Consider the following 18688-nt stretch of genomic DNA (forward strand, 5'->3'; position numbering starts at 1 on the left):
ACTGTTTCCTAATTTTACTGTCTCAACGAAACAATGGAGGGAAATGCCTTCAGAATAAAATAATCGATAAAAATCAGAAGATTTTTTTTAAAGATTTTTTTAATTTATTTATTTGACAGAGAGATTGACAGCGAGAGAGGGAACACAAGCAGGGGGCAGTGGGAGAGGGAGAAGCAGGCTTCCCGCTGAGTGGGGAGCCCGATGCGGGGCTCAATCCCAGGACCCTGGGATCATGACCTGAGCCGAAGGCAGACGCTTAACGACTGAGCCACCCAGGCGCCCCAGAAGATTGTTTTCATGAATAGTAACTCCTGTCTCCCAGACGTGTGCCTTAGGAAGGCCAGATGAGCTAGGACTGAAGAGAAGAAACAACAGAAGCCCTCTGGCTCCAAACAGTAAGGCCCTGTTAACAGCGCTACCACATGGCCACTTGAAGGCAAGGGTAGAATTTATGTAATGAGTGATTGGTGAGGAAATGCAGTGTAGACAATACAAGTCAACAGAAATCTATTAGCATGTCGGCCAAAAAGAGACATGGCTTAGCAAATCTAAGTATAAGCAACTCAACTTTAATATGTGTAACAAAATGGTTGTAAACTCCCCATTTTCCATATTGATGTCGGGGAAAGGGACAACCTAGGTTCAGATAACTTGCCAAATAGTATACAGCACGTGACCCACTCACCTTTCCTCTGTGCTTTGCTACGACTCTACTCTTGCTCAGTGTTTTCCAAAGGATCACAGGGCCAACTTGGTTAATCATGTCTTTGTCTCCTGAAATAGACCATAGGCCCTGGGAAATAGATTCGGACTATGAACAGGATACCCTTCTGACCTGACTCAGCTTTGTACTCAGCCCCTGAGTTCAACCTGCTGCTGTGGAAGGCAGGTGGCAAGTAAACACACAATTATGTTGTCCTATCCACTGAAACTGGGATGCATCACAGGGAGGGTCACACTGTCAATCAAAGACAGCAGAATTGCATTTTAGGCATCTGGTAAACCAAGCAATAAATATTTTTACTTTTCATATCAGCAAGAGGAGTACCTCATCTTTCTTTACTTGATAAGAATTCGTTCTGCAAAGAGATTGCAATTTAACTCCTAAAGTGCCATCGCTGATGGGTAGCAAGCACTAACTCCCCGCCATTTTATATCTCCAAGTTCAGTGTAAGTGTCCCCTAAATACAGAGGTACTTCTGAGTGTGGCTGTCACAGAGCATCCTTACAGAAAACTTAACTGAAGGTTTAATCCCAGCCTAGAAATTCTCTTTACTGCAAATGGAATCATCAGTGTGATGTGGGATGCCCCAAAATACACACTTGCCACAAGCCATTCTTTCATTGGAGTTTTATTTCTGAGACACCTGAGGCTTTTTATTCCCCTAATACAGAATCTTCCCAAATGTCAGTCATTTAAGACAACGTGGCATTTACAAAAGGATAAACATAGATAGCAATGAAACAGAATACTGTTCAGAATTAGATGTACACAGATATGATCAGCTGAGTTTTAACAAAAGTGCCAAGGCAATGGGCTAAAAAACAATCTTTTCAACAAATGGTCCTGGAACAACTGGTTATCCATACAAAAAAGAAAAAAAAATTTTTCAACTTCAAATTTTACCTCAGACAACAGAGAATAAAATAACTCAAAATTGATTATAGCCCTAAATATGAGGACTAATATGATAAAACTTCTAAAAGAAAACATGGAAGAAGATCTTAGGATTAGGCTAGGCAAAGATTTCTTTTTTTTTTTTTTAAGATTTTGTTTATTTGTCAGAGAGAGAAAGAGAGAGATAGAACACAAGCAGGGGGGAGTGGCAGGCAGAGGGAGAAACAGGCTCCCCACAGAGCAAGGAGCCCAACGTGGGACTCTATCCCAGGACCCTGGGATCATGACCTGAGCCGAAGGCAGACACTTAACTGACTGATAGGCAAAAATTTCTTAAGTAAGATGCAAAAAGCAGGAAGTATTTTTAAAACTTAATAAACTGGACTACATCAAAATTTAAATATTTGGCTGTTTAAAAAAAAAACAACACACTGTTAAGACAATAAAAAGGCAAGCCACAGACTGGAAGAAAATATTTACAAAATTCAAACCTACCCAAAATATATAAAGAACTCTTAGAACTCAATAAGACAAATGGGCAAAAGATTTGAATGGACAATTCATCAAAGAAGATATATGGATGGCAAATAAGCACATTAATCATCAGGGAAATACAAATTAAAATCACAGTGAGATGGGGCACCTGGGTGACTCAATCGGTTAAGTGTCAGACTCTTGGTTTCAGCTCAGGTCATGATCTCAGGGTCGTGAGATCAAGCCCCGTGTTGGGCTCCATGCTCAGCTTGGAGTCTGCTTGAGATTCTCTCTCTCTCCCTCTGCTCCTCCCCCTGCTCATGTTTGCTCTCTTGCTCTCTCTCTCTCCCAAATAAAATATTTCTTAAAAATAGAGATAAATACATACATACATACATAAAATCATAGTAAGTTACCACTACACACCCACTAGAGTCACTGAAATTAAAAAGACTTGACGATAACAGGTGTTGACAAACAGGTGGAGCAACTTGAACTCTCGTGCACTGATGGGAGAGTATAAAAGGATACACTTTGGGAAAACAGGCATTTTCTTATAAAGTTCATGTACAGCTACTAGAAGACCCAGCAATTCTACTTCTAGTTACTTATGCAAAAGAAATGAAAACATATGTCCACACAAAACTTGCATGCAGATATTCAAAGTACCCTTATTTATAAGAGCCAAGAACTGACAAATGTCCAAATACCCATCAATAGGTGAACAAAGTTTGGTCAACAAAGTTTGGTATATCCATACAAAGGAATACCAGTCAGCAATAAAAATTAATAAACTACTGATAGACACAACAACATAGTTGACTCTCAAAAATATTACACACAGTGAAGGAAGCCAGGCACAAAATACATATATCCTGGATGATTCCATATATTTGAAATTCTAGAAAATGCAACTACATTCAGTGGTCAGTGGTTGCCTAGGGCTGGAGGTAGAGAGGTGAAAGCAAGTTGGGCATGAAGGGAGCCTTCTATCTTGATTGTGGTGGTGGTGATTTGTATACATTCATCAAATTCACCACACTTAAAATTGGTGCAATTTATTTGATGTAAATTTACCTCAATAAAGTTAGTTTTTGAATAAAAAGGCGGGGAGGGCGGGAATTTCCAGGAAGAGACATTAAAATACATACCAGCAACAAACTGAAACTTTTTTCCTGAGCTAATCAGAGACTGAAAAGAAATCAAAAGAGAGGAAATTTTCCTTATTTGAATCAACGTCTTCAATGTGAGAACATAGTGAGAAACATTGTCCTCTGTAAATTCAACTATCTCTGGAAAGACCTTCCCTTAAACCCATTTTTGGTTCAGATTTCAATTATCAGCTAATGATTTAGCAGGCATTCATTTGCAATCATTTAAGAGGGCAGGCTTTGTAGTCATGAAATGGAAGAGAGGAGAAGGCTATGGTTTTACCAAAACCAAAGAGCACCCCCGGAGCAATGGCAAAGAGGGAAAGGAAGAATCCAGGGGAACAAAGAGAGAGAAGGCAGAAGGGTCCGTCCTCTTAGGGGCTCAGCCTCTTGGTCATGCTCGGAGAGTTGACTCCTTTGGTTTCCTGTGGGACAACCTGGACACATCGGGGTAGAGGAAGGAACAAGGCAAATGCATAGGGGCGAATAAGCAGCCTTGGCGGCCAAAGATGGTAATATTTTCAGACCCTCCCCTTACACGGATAGGGCTTCAGGCTGCGAGTTCCCACGGAGACTCCTGTTCTTTATGCCAAAACATTTAAAGTTATAAATCAAGCTATCAAACTGCTAAATGAAATGTACGTTACCCCCTGCTATGACAAGTATATCTTCACAATGACAAAATCTAAAATACTCAGAAAGTTAGGCTTTTATGTAATTGAAAGTTGGCAAACTGTCGAAACACAACTGGAGGGATGCCTGGGTGGCTCAGTCAGTTAAGCGTCTGCCTTCAGCTCAGGTCACGATCTCAGGGTCCTGGGATTGAGCCCCGCATCGGGCTTCTCGCTCCACGAGGAGCCTGCTTCTCCCTCTGCCTGCCGCTCCCCCTGCTTGTGCTCTCTCTCTCTGATAAATAAATAAAATAAAAAATCTAAAAAAAAAAAAAAACAACTGAATTTAGCATTGCATGTGTCCGGGCATTTGGTCAGCGGGCTAGTGCTGTTTGATAAGTAATCAGAGATGCGTCACTCATAGATGATATTTATTTCATAAGCTCTGTGTTTCTGGACATCATTTCAGGAAAATCACAATTATAGTGTTACAATTAAGATTTTCACATAATTTGTATGTTTGTGATAGCAATGACCTAAATGCTTAAATAATCAAAATGTGATAATCTTCAACATGTACAAAACTGGAAAAAATTCTCATTAAAAATGTCAGTTAAAAAGAAAACTTAAAACTTAGAACTTAAAAATTAAAATGATTTTGGGGTGCCTAGGTAGCTCAGTTGGAAGCCTCTGACTCTTGATCTCAGCTCAGGTCTTGATCTCAGGGTCGTGAGTTCAAGCCCTACACTGGGCACCGTGCTGGGTGTAGAGCCTACTTTAAAAAAAAAAGATTAAAATGATTTTTATGCTTTCAAATAGGTTATTTTCTTCTAAAACATTCCAGAGTGTGTGTGGAGGAGGGAGTACGCATGGGCAAAATAAAATGTTTAATGAATGAATATAAAATTTTTAAATCAACAGTACTTAAAACTGATGTTTAATTTTTTGAAAATGTAATCATAGCTTATTAAATATATTTTATAGAAGGAAAACTATTCATAAGTTTAGCATTCAATTACCATCTAGTTGCCTGGATGAAGAACAAACATCACACTTCACGCATGCTATATTTAGATCCACATATATACAAACTGAAGAATGGTATGCATTATTTTAATATTGCAAAATATTGCTCAGCTGCTGTGTTTGCTACTGCAAACACCGTGCTAATTTATGAGTTCCTCTGGAACCAAAAATTGGAACACAAAGAGAAGCCGGAAAATGAACACTTGGCACCGCTGGGAAGCAATAACTCTTTCTACAAGCATCTATTGTAAGTTAATTAAAGATAAATTAATTAAATTATCTTTTCTTTACCTTAGTGCTCTGCTGCTCAAATCACTCTTACACCCCAAAGCAGCTCCAGCACAGGCGGCCTCGCGACCACGACCCATCCAGGGGGCAGCTGCCTTTGGGTCAAGGACACGGACCGAGACATAAAGCATTTCTCCAGGCCTGAACAGCTACTGACAAAAGCAGGTATTTAGGTTTTAAATTAGCATTTAAACTAGTGTTAAACCAAACTATTGCCGTGTTGAGTATGAGTTCCTCTGTGACAGAGCTGCCCACTTCTTCTTCAGTATGTGGTATGTAGGGTAGTGTGGTGTGTGTGTGTGTGTGTGTGTGTATGTGTATGCAAGACTCTCAAGCATGCGGCTCAGGCCAGTGTCCCCTCTGTCCGGATCCAAGAGCAGCACGGCTTGGGGTATCTCTCTTAAATTTTTAGTCTGAATATATCCACCTGTTTTTGTTTTGTTTTTTTTTTATAAGATTTTTATTTATTTATTTGAGACAGAGAGAATGAGAGAGAGAGAGCACATGAGAGGGGGGAGGGTCAGAGGCAGAAGCAGGCTCCCTGCCGAGCAGGGAGCCCGATGCGGGACTCGATCCAGGGACTCCAGGATCATGACCTGAGCCGAAGGCAGTCGCTTAACCAACTGAGCCACCCAGGCGCCCCTATCCACCTGTTTTTTAAGGATCTGTTAAATCCTTAAGGATCTGTTTTTCCTAAGTTTTTATTTTAATTCCAGTTAGTTAACATGCAGTGTTATGTTAGTTTCAGGTGTACAAATTAATTTTTAATTATACAGGTAATTTGTGAACGTATTTCTTTTTTTTTTCTTTTTTTTTTATTTATTTGACAGAGAGAGAGAGAGACAGCTAGAGAGGGAACACAAGCAGGGGGAGTGGGAGAGGGAGAAGCAGGCTCCCGGCTGAGCAGGGAGCCCGATGCGGGGCTCGATCCCAGGACCCTGGGATCATGACCTGAGCCGAAGGCAGACGCTTAACGACTGAGCCACCCAGGCGCCCCCTGAACGTATTTCTTTATTGCAAAAATATTTTAAACATTAAAGGTAAGGCTAGGGCGCCTGGGTGGCTCAGTCGCTTAAGCGTCTGCCTTCAGCTCGGGTCATGATCCTAGAGTCCTGGGATTGAGTCCTGCATGGGGCTCCCTGCTGAGCGGGGAGTCTGCTTCTCCCTCTGCCCCTCACCCTGCTCATGCTCTCTCTCTCTCTCTCTCTCGTTCACTCTCTCTCTCAAATAAAGGAAATCTTTAAAAAAATAAAAAATAAATAAAGGTAAGGCTAAAATCCAATTCTTTCATCCCCTCATCCCACTGTTCTAAGTTTGGCTATAAGTTCAGTACAAATCATTCCAAATGGGTTACATCATGGTAATAGCTAACCCTTGTGACATAAATTTACATAGTGCTAGACATTGTTCTAAGCCTTTTACACCCATCATCTTTTTTAAATCCTCACAACAACCTCGTGAGAGAGCTACCTACATACATTCATATATTTACTTACAGAGGATCTACAGCTGTGTGTGTGCAACATAAAATGAATCCTACTTAAGGTTTAGTCTTGAAACTTACTTGTTTTTTTAATTTATCTTGGAGCCCCATTCATGGCAGGACATTTAGATTATACTTTCCTTCCTAACAGCAAGAGGTGCATGAAGCAAAATTTGCTTTGGGAGGGAAAACAAGTTTCCTAAAGTCCTTCGGAATGTTCCATTTGCTGAGAAATCTAATTTCTTGATTTCTAATTAGTTTCAGCTTCTGAGATCCACAGGCAATTAGCCACCAGGTGAAAGGTGAGTTGCACAGCTGGCCGAGGCAAAAGCTTCCCTGGGCAAAAACTCCAATCTGCTGGGCATCGTTTTTCTCCCCCTAGACAGCTCTATAAATGAAAGCAGTCCCACCAGGCTATTTCAGGATGACTTCCTAATAAATAATAGGAAGGAGCAGAAAGGGTAATGTCCATATAATTATTCCTTAATTGAAAGGCTCCTCCTCCCCCAGACTAAGCTACTAGAGAGCCCAAGGTAATCTCATCTTCCTCTTCGCCCTCCCAGCACCAGGCGCCAGCGCCGTGAGCAATTCTCTCTCCAGCCCTGGGCTGTCAGAAACTTTCCCTAACTCCCATTTTGTTCTCCACCTCATAAATCGATAAATGTCTCCCTAAATGTAACTTTCAACTTGGTATTGGAGGAAAATAATCTAAGTATTTCACACTAATGAGTGAGTGGCTGATACCTGCCCTTCGGAACTGTCCAAAATATGTCTTGTTTTAATCCAGTCTCTACTTGGGAAAGTGAGGCTCTTTGGGGCAGACATTGAGGGACAGAGCGAACCCTCAGATGGTTACTCCTCTTTATTGTTGTCAGTAGGAAAGACAGATGAGCTCATTAGTATTTACAATGCATCATACAAGCCAGAATCAGGGAGAAGTGCAGAGCGAGGCTGAACATAAACAAAGTGAGCATCATGAACTAACCAAGGCTGTTGGGACCATAAACCTGCGAGCCAGGGACGAAAGGAGGAATGGAGCAAAATATGCAGAGATTTAATGAAAACGGATATGTTTATCCTTTCTTCTTTGCAATAGCAAAGTAGAATTCAACTCCCTTATAAATCAAGGGCTTGGTTGTTAGCATGCTACAACTTTTCTGTTTCTTCATAAAAATAAGTACCAGGATAATTTTTCTAACACTTATTTGCCCCCAAATTCTCACTAGGGGAGTTTTCCACCATCACCCAGAGTCAGGAAAATAAAATTCTTGCACACCTGGGCCATCAAGGTTCTGTCTCTAGATAATTCTCCATGGTTTTAAGGCTCTCTCCCCCTTATGCATAAAACAGCTTTGTAACATTCACCCCGGGCAGCTCTAAAACATAGATCCAGTACATTTCACGCCATTGTGCTGAGTTTAATCAGCAGAAACGTGATGTGCACAGACTTTGTGGGATCAATTTTGCCAGGGACACCCACACCCCTCCCACAACCACTCTGGCCACCCCTCTTTCCAGAGATCACACACCCCAGTTCTCTGCCTGGTCCTCACTATTTGAATGAACCTGCTGGCTTTGGTCCCCCATGGCCTATGCAAGAAGGACATGGGTCCATGCTGGCCTGCTTACAGACAGACCAGACTTGGCAGTGGAAGGGAATCCCCCACTCCCTCCAGATGGCTGGATTAGGTGAAACCTTCAGCACTCCGTGAATGAGTGCTGCTCATTATCCAATCAGCAGACAGTCTGGGCAACTAGAACCACAAAGCATCCTTCGATGAATCAAAGGCCCTGTATTCCTGTATCTGGGCCATGGCCATAGGGTCTATGCTAGAAAATGTGATGGGGGTGGAGGAGGTACATTCCTAAGGTCCTGGACTCCAAACGCAACTGGTACAATGACAAGAGGAAGTATAGCCTGGAGGAGAGGTCATGACCCACAGCACTTCCAGAAGGAGTGGTCAGTTTATACAAATAAAACCCATTTTAAAGGCTAGGAGTCTTCCTAGTCCCAAGTGCCTTGGTCTGTCTTAGAGGCACTTACTGGTGTTTAGGCTGCCTCTAGATAAGCAGGTTCAAAGCAGCCTCTGCCTGGAACACGAAAGGGAAATCTCCTGCCCAATTCCCCCATTCCTACTGGAAAGTGTGTTTATTTTGTATTTAAAATATTAAAGAACTCCTCCTGAAATCTGTGCTTGGGATGCAGGAATCTAAATTATTGGAAAGATGGTGCTCTATAAAAGCTCTTTTTAAAATTCCCTAGAGCAGTGGTCCTCAGACTTGAGCAAACACTGAAATTGCCTGGGGATTCCAAATGCTGGTTCTGAGACACCTCCAAGATTCTGAGGTTGGATCTGCATTTTAACAAGGACTCTAGAAGATTCTGAGCCAAGGAGTCCATGGGTCATAATTTTGAAAACACGTTGCCATGATTCATTAGAAATATCTGAAAAAGCAGCTTATAACTAAAATGTGTGTGGATTTAGTAAAAAAAAGAATCCTTCAATGTGTAAATCATAGAACTGTTACCTAATTATGACAAGAATTTCCATGGTTTCTGGGTGGGGAGGAGATGAACTCTACTGAGTCACCAAACTCTTAGTGAAGACTACCACATGCCAGAAACAGGGCTGAAGGCAAGAAACACAAAGGTGAGTAAGATGCAGTTCTAGCCCTCAAGAAGCTTATTGTCCAGGGATGGAATTCAGTTGGGGGACGCTGCTGAGTTATTCACACTTTCTTCCTCACTGAGTCTAACTCCAACGAGCTGGGAAATCTTGGACAAGTTGTTGAGCTTCTCTAGGGCTCCATGGGAGAGAGAGAAAATAGGAGGGAAAGGATAACTTGACAATCCCTTGGGTTTCTTCCCACTCTAAAAATTCTATGGTTCTATATACAGCCCCATTTAAGTAACTACAACCAAAAACTCTTCCAAGTAAGTGTATATAAAAGAGTTAATTGCAAAAGATTTCATATCTTACAAACCTTTTTGAGAATGAAATTGTATCCTATTCAGGTGGTACTACACAGAATGGAAAACAAAAACTCATTTCCAGGAGTCTTAACCTAGAATCCCTCTGAAAGTTTCCCAGGAGAAACATAGTTCTTTTTCTGGATACACAAACTGTCATCCTAAAGTATTCCACATACGGCTTGGAATATATGCCTTTGAGAATACTGAGGTAATTTATACTACCTTTCAAACGAACTTTCTTTATGCTAAGTCATAGTGAGGACCAGTGAAAAGAAACCCCTTTCAAGCCTTATGGGACTTAAAGGTTTTTTTTTTAAAGATTTTATTTATTTATTTGAGAGAGAGAGAATGAGAGAGAGAGCACATGAGAGGGGGGAGGGTCAGAGGGAGAAGCAGACTCCCCGCCGAGCAGGGAGCCCGATGCGGGACTCGATCCAGGGACTCCAGGATCATGACCTGAGCCGAAGGCAGTCGCCTAACCAACTGAGCCACCCAGGCACCCGGGACTTAAAGGTTTTAAAAACAACCTCACCTTAAACCCATTCCATCCTAAAATACAGCCTTTAAAGCAGTACATTTCCCAGTAATTATTTGCTTCACAATGGGACTCACCAAGTATTTCTCTTAAATAAACTCTTCCCTGGCAACATAAATGAAAGGTCACACATAAACCATGATCTTTACACAATTTTTCAGAGATACACAATAATAACAGCTCATATTTATTCAGTGCTTCATCAACTGACAGCCTAAATCCTGGATGTGTTTTGGTTTATTAACGTTAGAAAGAAACTCCTAAGCTCGGTACTATTTTTCCCCATTTTATAGGTAGGAGAAATAGGTCCAAAGTGGTGAAATAACTTGTCTGAGTTCACACGACTGTACAGTGGGGGAGTCAGGAGCCTAGAGCCTATCCTTTCACATAGCAGATGCCCCATAAGAACAGAACCTAAAATACCGCAGATGCTAAAAAGGGAAATTAAGATCAACAGCTGATTTGACATGCTCTTCAGGCTCGTCAAGATGTTGAATCCTTGGAATCATCTATTTTGACCTTTGAGGTCCATCTAATCCTGATTGACATTTTAAAGTTAAAAACATAGTATCACTCTGACAGATGCAGTCAGGCTCCATTAAATTCAGAGCTGCCCAACCTTCTGTCGTGTCTGTACCCTCGCTATGAGTTTCGCCATATTCGTGTTATTGCCCAAACTACTTCATACTTAATTTTCCTTAATATTTCCATTGAAATCATCTACTTTATTTCAAAAGGATCATTTCATATCTTTGAATTCACTGGCTTGGTGCACCAGTTATATTTTTTCCAACTAACTTTAAAATGAATATATAGCCACTTAAATTCAAAACCCATTCTGGGACCGTTTCTTATGGCACTGGTGGAAATATATACCATGGGAGAGACACACTGCCGCACTGTGGCTTCTTCCAGAACAGTGAGAGTTAAAAGATATCAATGACAAGGTCTTTACTGGAAGCCAGTAGGAACCTTGTATTTTTTTTTTAAGATTTTATTTATTTATTTGAGAGAGAGAAAATGAGTTGGGGGCAGGGAGCAGAGGGAGAAGTAGACTCCTCGTTGAGCAGGGAGCCCGATGCAGGACTCGATCCCAGGACCCCGAGATCATGACCTGAACCAAAGGCAGACGCTTAACGGATGAGCCACCCAGGCGCCCCAGGGACCTTGTATTTATGAAAATGTCTTTACCGATAGAGACAAATGCAAGAACAAGTTTCCCCAGCCATCTGTGCCTTTTAAACTCCAATCAGTTGTCATGAAGAACTATGAAGAAATAAATATGCTCCCAAGGAACAGTATTTGCGACCCTCCAATGTACAGTTTGTCTTCACGTTAAATGTAATATGGCATATTATGAGGAATTAGATCTTATTACACTCTATTCCCCCCGCCTCCAAACTAGCCTTTTTTTCTAATTGTCAGATACTCGGAATGACTTTGGAAGGAAAACTCCCACTGTTCAATGGAAGGCAGGGTTTTAAAGTCTCCACTGGTCTGGGAACTAAGTTACTGACACTTGGAGCCTCCAGATTCCTGTGAAAAGCAATTCCCATCACAGAAATGGCTTTTACCGTAGTGTGTCATCCCAGCGACAAGAACATGAATGAAAGCAGCAACTATGGCCAAATTCCATTCACTCATTTTTCTTATCACCATTTTTTTTATTTAAAAGATTTTATTTATTTATTTGTCAGAGAGAGAGAGCACAAGCAGGGGAAGCGGCAGAGGGAGAAGCAGGCTCCCTGTAGAGCAAGGAGCCCAATGCAGGGCTCCATCCCAGGACCCTGGGATCATGACCTGAGCCAAAGGCAGATACTTAACCGACCGAGCCACCCAGGCGTCCCTTTAGCATCCTTATAGAATCAGACTTATTCATAGTTCCTAGAGTCCTGAGAGCTGGTTAATCCCTGGAAAGAAAAAGGTGATGAGCCAGAAAATGGATGAATCACTAGTTAGGGCTGATAGCCATGAGGCCACATTTCCTGTTGACCTGGTAGGCAATTTTAGAATGTACTGAAGAAGCAGGAGAAAGCTATGTATCGGGGAGGATAGGGCAAGCATCTGATATTTTTCACTATAATTGTCATCTTTATTTCACATCTTAAAAAGGAATTTTGGACTCTAATAATGGAAAAAGGAGCTGCACAACCTTTTAGTTTTATAATTTATGCTACCATTTTACTCTGTTTCAGAGATAAATGACATCATAACTTTTTTAAATCAATTTAGGCTTAAATTTATGTTAGGAAGGTAAACATGATCACTGATTATTCCATAGTAAGTTTGATTTCCACTCAGCCTCTCTTTACAAGACCACAGAACTCATTCCTTAAATTGAAATCCCATTAGCATCTGTTAAAATTACATCCAGAAGAACAGTCACCTTTTGCTTTAAGTGTTTTAAGTCAGCCTGTCAGTACAGTTGGGGGGTAAGCTCAAGGGAGTTTAATATAACTACTCGGCAGATTGGCCCATAAATCACATGATGTAGGCAAAATAACGACTTCGGGATTTCAGAGATAAATTGTAAAAACCTAAGGAAAGGGGCGCCTGGGTGGCTCATTCGTTAAGCATCTGCCTTCAGCTCAGGTCATGATCCCAGGGTCCTGGGATCGAGCCCCGCATCGGGCTCCCCGCTCTGTGGGAAGCCTGCTTCTCCCTCTCCCTCTCCCCCTGCTTGTGTTCCCTCTCCCTCTCCCCCTGCTTGTGTTCCCTCGCTCACTGTGTCTCTGTCAAATAAATAAATAAAATCTTTAAAAAAAACAAAAAACCTAAGGAAAGACAATGTAACCTGAAGGATAGACAGAATTTTGCCCCCACCTACAGTGCCAGAGATGCCAAATGTAGCCCACAGAGTGGTTTTTTCCCACCTGCATGGAGTTTGGGAAAATTGAGTTCATTGCTTGCATTTAAAAATTGGGAGAGTTCGCAGAAAATGTGGGTTTCCACCTACACTTTGTTTTGTTGTTGTTGTTGTTTGGGATTTTTTGTTTTTTAAATTTTTTTTTTTTTTTGAGAGAGAGAGGGAGAAGCAGACTCCCCACTTAGCATGGAGCCTGACTTGGGGCTCGATCCCAGGACCCCAAGATCATGACCCGAGCCAAAGGCAGACTCTTAACCGACTGAGCCACCCAGGTGCCCCTCCAGGTACCTACACTTTGAAAACACATTTCTGGGGGCACCTGGGTGGCTTAGTAGGTTAAGCATCTGCTTTCAGCTCAGGTCATGGTCCCGGAGTCGTAGGATGGAGCCTGAGGCCAGCACCCTGCTAAGCAGGGAGCCTGCTTCTCCCTCTCCCTCTGCCCGTCCCCCCATTCATGCTCACTCGCTCTCTCTCAAATAAACAAACAAAATCTTTTAAAAAAACACACACACATTTCTGTCAACACTGAGCCCACCTCCCACAATGTCAAGGACAGAGGGAGCCAGAGAAAGACGGCAAGTCCACCTGGTGACAGAATTAAGAGAGCCCCTGGGAAGTCACCAATTCTGTCAGTGGTCAGACCAGTGCTCATACTGGCCACCATCCTTCTTAGGAGATGGGTAATGTTTGCAAACAACATGTTGCCAGATTAGATTGTCCAACTCTCCCGCACTTGCAGACACCACCAAACTTTTCAAACAAGTTAGAAGCCAACTCAGAAGCTATCTTCCAGAGTTCCTGAGAGGCTGTTCAAGGGCAAGTTGGGGACACGTACAAATGAGCAACTACAAATGCTGAGATTCGAGACACACCATATCTTTCACTTCTTTAAATCAACTCAAATGCATGTAGCACCTGCTAAGTAAGCACCATCACCACACGGAGTATCTCTGTGACAGAGTAGGAATTTTCAAGCAGGATGACAGTGCACGGGGTGGTGGGGGAACCAACCTTGCCTAGAGGTCCTCTACAGATATCACCATGAGAAGTCCTCTCTCCCAGGAAAGAAAGTGGACTTTTGCTCCCATCTGATGTCCTGGAAGACATCCCACCCACATTCAGGGGCCATCCAGGGGGACTGCCATCATGGACTGTGATTCAAAAGGGCATTAGGTGGGTATTGAGCCAGTGGCCTCGGCCTGTGTAGCATAGTGAACTCATCAACTAATCGGGCAGCAGCACAGGGAACAGGAAGGAGATAATGGAAATCTATGGCCAAGGGCTGTGGGAAGGAGAACCGAAGTGAAAAAAGCAACTTGCAGAGAGTACATGTGTGAAGAAAGTATCCGGAAGGAGGCACACCAAATGTGAACACTGACCCTCTGGGAGGTGGTCAGGGAACACAGAGGCATGAAGACAGCAACTATGGCTCACTATGTGAGCTTACCCAGTCTGTTCGGCTTCAGTTTCCTACAGCAAGCATGCATTGCTTTCATAATTATAAAAGCTTTGGGGCACCTGGGCAGCTCAGTAGGTTAAGTGGCTGACTCTGGATTTCAGCTCAGGTCATGATCTCATGGTCCTGGGATCGAGCCCCGCCTCAGGCTCTGCACTCAGCGGGGAGTCTGCTTGAAGATTCTCTCTCCTTCTCCCTCTGCCCCTCCCCCTCTCTCTAAAAAAAAATACATCTTTTTTTAAAAAACATTATTATAAAAGCTTTTTGAATAAAATATTTATAAAATATCAAGTATAAGATATTCTCATATAATACATGCTGTAGGTAGGAATATAGGCATTAAAAAAAGCTTATCTCTGGGTGGTGGAATGATGAGTAATTGTTTTCTTCCTTATAATTATCTATATCCTCCAAATGCTCTACTTTTATTATCCATAAAAAATAATAAACATTAACAGTAAATTTGAAGATAAATTTTGTATCTTAAATCATCCCTCACCTTCATCCGCTCACCCCTAAAAATTGTAAATAAAACAGAAAGCTCCCATTGGCCTCCCTACCCCACCCTGCTGATTTCCCATATGTTGTTCCCCCCCAACACAACATTTTGTCACTCATAGCTGTCCATCTCATGACAACATCTGTTGACATGGTCAGTAAGTGACATTTCAAACAATCTCAGCATTAAGACTGGCTCAGAAGAAAACCTGTAGAGGGAGCAGGCTCCAGTGGGCCTCATGTCCCAATGTCTACGAGCAGGTCAAGTTCACTGTGCTCCCTCATTGCCCCAAATGTCCACATCCACTGTGTTGAGACGAGCTTCCACTCAAAGCACATGTCTTTGACTCAAAGCATCGACAATAAGCATATGAAGATGAATACAGACCATCCGGTAAAGAGCAATTCCCACCCAAGAAAAGTCCTATTTTTCTATATTCCCAGACTGGGGCTGTTGGAGCTTCCAATAGCTTTATGTAGAATAAATTCTGGGTAAAGATTGTACAGCAAATCTGCACTAGACAATGAGGCCGAATAATGCACCACCCCAACTCATGAAACTTATTACTGGGATTTGTCCTAAATCCTATAAACCTCTGATGAATGTTCTTGATATGAATGGCCTACAGGTGCTTGGGAAATTTTCTCAAAAACTCTTAAACTCAGAAAAAATTACATGTGCTAAGTCCAAATGGTTACCAAGTAACAGAAACATGGAGTCACAATAGTTTCTGTACAAAGTTGTGCAACTTGGTGGAATCTGTCTCATCACTTTAAAGATACATGAGGCAAAGGGAGGATGCAAACACACACACACACACACAAGCGCGTGCAAACAGGTCCCCAGCAAAGAAATGCAGCAGAGTGACATTGTGAGATAGAAATCATTGGAGCCCCTGGGTGGCTCCAATGTCAGTTAAGCATCCAACTCTTGATTTCAGGTCATGATCTCAGGGTCATGCGATCAAACCCCTCACTGGGCTCCATGCTGGGCGTGGAGCCTGCTTAAGATTATTTCTCTCCCGGGGAGCCTGGGTGGCTCAGTTGGTTAAGCAACTGCCTTCGGCTCAGGTCATGATCCTGGAGTCCTGAGATCGAGTCCCACATCGGGCTCCCTGCTCAGCGAGGAGCCTGCTTCTCCCTCTGACCTTCCCCCCTCTCATGTACTCTCTCTCATTCTCGCTCTCTCAAATAAATAAATAAATCTTTAAAAAAAAAAAAAAGATTATCTCTCTCCCTCTCCCTCTGCCTCTCCACCACCAACAACCACCTCCCTCCCCACACTCATCCTCTCTCTTAAAAAAAAACAAAGAAAAGAAAAAAATCGTGCACTCTGGCCCCATCCTCCCTCCACTGACAGTCCCTTTGGATCATGAAAAGTGGGTCTCATGTCCCAAGGTCTGTGACCAGGTCAAGTCCAGAGAAAAGAGTCAACAAATTATTTGTTTCTAAGCTCAAAAGGCACAGTTCAAGTAAAAGACAGAAAATATCTAAAAAGAGGTGCCATCTGGCAGAAGCAGCTCCCCATCCTGTGCCCTCCCCCACCCGCACCCATTCCCTTACCCCAGAGCTAGAAGAGGAAGGAAGCAGAGAGCAGAAGGGGAAGGGAAGGGGCTGAAGCAGTCTGTCTTTGGGCCCTGCTCCCAGAAGAGAAGGTGTGAAGGCTGGTGGCAGAGACCCAGATGCATCGGAAATCCCAGAGTGGAAAGGATCAAGCATCACCTGCCCCACATGGAACCCTATGTTGTCTCTTGTGCCACAAAGACCAGGGAGTAACAGCAAAGGGAGGACAGCAAGGATGGTTTGGAACGAAGCAGGTCCTCATGTCACAACCATCCCAAAGCCCCATAAAGGCAAGAGAAAGAGAACCATGCTTTCAAGGAACTCCTGAAATGTGGGGTCAACTCAGAGCCCTCTTCCCAACAACTTCAATGCCCGCCCCCCGGTATCACAAGACTGGGTGTACCCCACCCCGGCAGACACCGCAGTAAGAGTTCTACTCTAGCTGAGGAGGGAAAGGGAGTGTTTGTCCTTAAAGCATTGAGAAATGACCAGGACCTGGAAGATCCAGTGGGAAGAGCCTCCGAGGGACCACCACAGGGTCTAGGGTTTTCTGCTTGGGGAACATCCAGGATGATCAGAGGCTGTTGGAGGGGCAGGGGCTTGCCAACAACTACAGGTGGCAGGGATCTCTGGGGAGGATATGCCAAGCTCCCCATCCACCCCTTGCTTGGCTCCTTGGCCTTGCTGCTGGCACATAAGCCAGAATGGGATTGCCAGGGAGTAGGTACGGTAAGTTCTGGATCTGCCACAGACCGGCTAGGGGATGCTGGACAGGTAAATTACCTTCTCTGAATCACACTTTCCTGATGGTCAGAAAGGACACAGTCACCTCCCAAGGCCTTGGTAAAGCACATAAAAGACCTCAGTAAGTGGTAGATACTCCTATTTCCCTCTCCCTGACACCAGCTAGAACTCTCCTTCTCTTCGCAGCAGCATCCTCACGAAGACAGCTAACACAGTGGGGCAGAAGGGCCTGACACTTACTATTTGACTTATGTCCATGGCTTCTTCCCTCCTCAAGTCTGCATTTAACAAAACGGCACATAACTCTTTATTGGCCTTAAAAGTACATAGGCCATGTGTGGGGAAATACTTTTTAGGGACTTACATCAAAAAGCCCTTAATTATTTATTGACCCTACTGTTTACCAGGCATTTTTGCAAGTGCTTTATAAATATAACCTTATGGCCCTAAGGGGTCCTCATTTTATAAACAAGGACAAGGAGATAGGATTAGGTCTGTTTTATGCATAAGTAAATTCAAGCCATTAAGTTACAAGAAGTTAGGTCCTTACAAACAACAATAATGGGTAATATTTATTAAATATTTACTATACACCAGGCACTATTCTCTTTACAGACATTAAATAGACATATAAATATGTATGTGTACCTGGCACATACTAAGCATGAAATGTGTGTTGATGGCTTCATATATCAGGAGTTCTCACCTGATTTCGCCAACAATCCTAACAAGTGGGTAATATCCCCATGAGGGAAGCAGGTCACAGACAGGTGAAACCTGGTCACCTGGTTCCTTAGTGGTAGAATGAGGAGTTGAACCCAAAGAGCCAGATCTCAGCTACTACTTCTGCTGGGTCTCATAGCTGGCAAGAGGTAGAGGGAGAATTCAAACCCCACGTCTGTCTGACTCGAAAGCTCTCTACCACCTGATAATTTGCAAGAGCCATGTATCATGTACAGAGAGAAAATTCAGTCTGGTGGGGGCTGAGCCCACATGACCCCCCACACACACACTCCCAGGCCCTCTGGAATATCCGTCTGCTTATTCCCAAGACTGAAGGTGGCAACTCTGTGTCAGACAGACAAACAAGGTAAGTCAGGCAGTTAGGATATAATATCCATGACCATCAGGCTCTAGGGTAATGCTGCTCTCAAAATTCAGACCTCCTAGTTGCTAAAGCAAACCTAGTTCGCTCTCCTAATGGATGTGAATGCTCCCTCCTCCAAACCCGCAGAGCATTTACTGCCGCCTCTCATGGAATTGCTCATATTGTGACTGGCGTTATGGTTATTTGTAGAGTCTAGTGCCTCGAGAGCTGTATGGTTGAAGATGGATTGGCTGCTGTGTAAGAGCCATCTCCAAATTAACAGTGGCTTAGAGGAGGTGGGAGTTAGTTTCTCG

The sequence above is a fragment of the Leptonychotes weddellii genome, chromosome 6 (assembly GCF_054177405.1).
Source record: "Leptonychotes weddellii isolate Sample4059 chromosome 6, ASM5417740v2, whole genome shotgun sequence".
In the NCBI taxonomy this organism is placed as follows: Eukaryota; Metazoa; Chordata; class Mammalia; order Carnivora; family Phocidae; genus Leptonychotes; species Leptonychotes weddellii.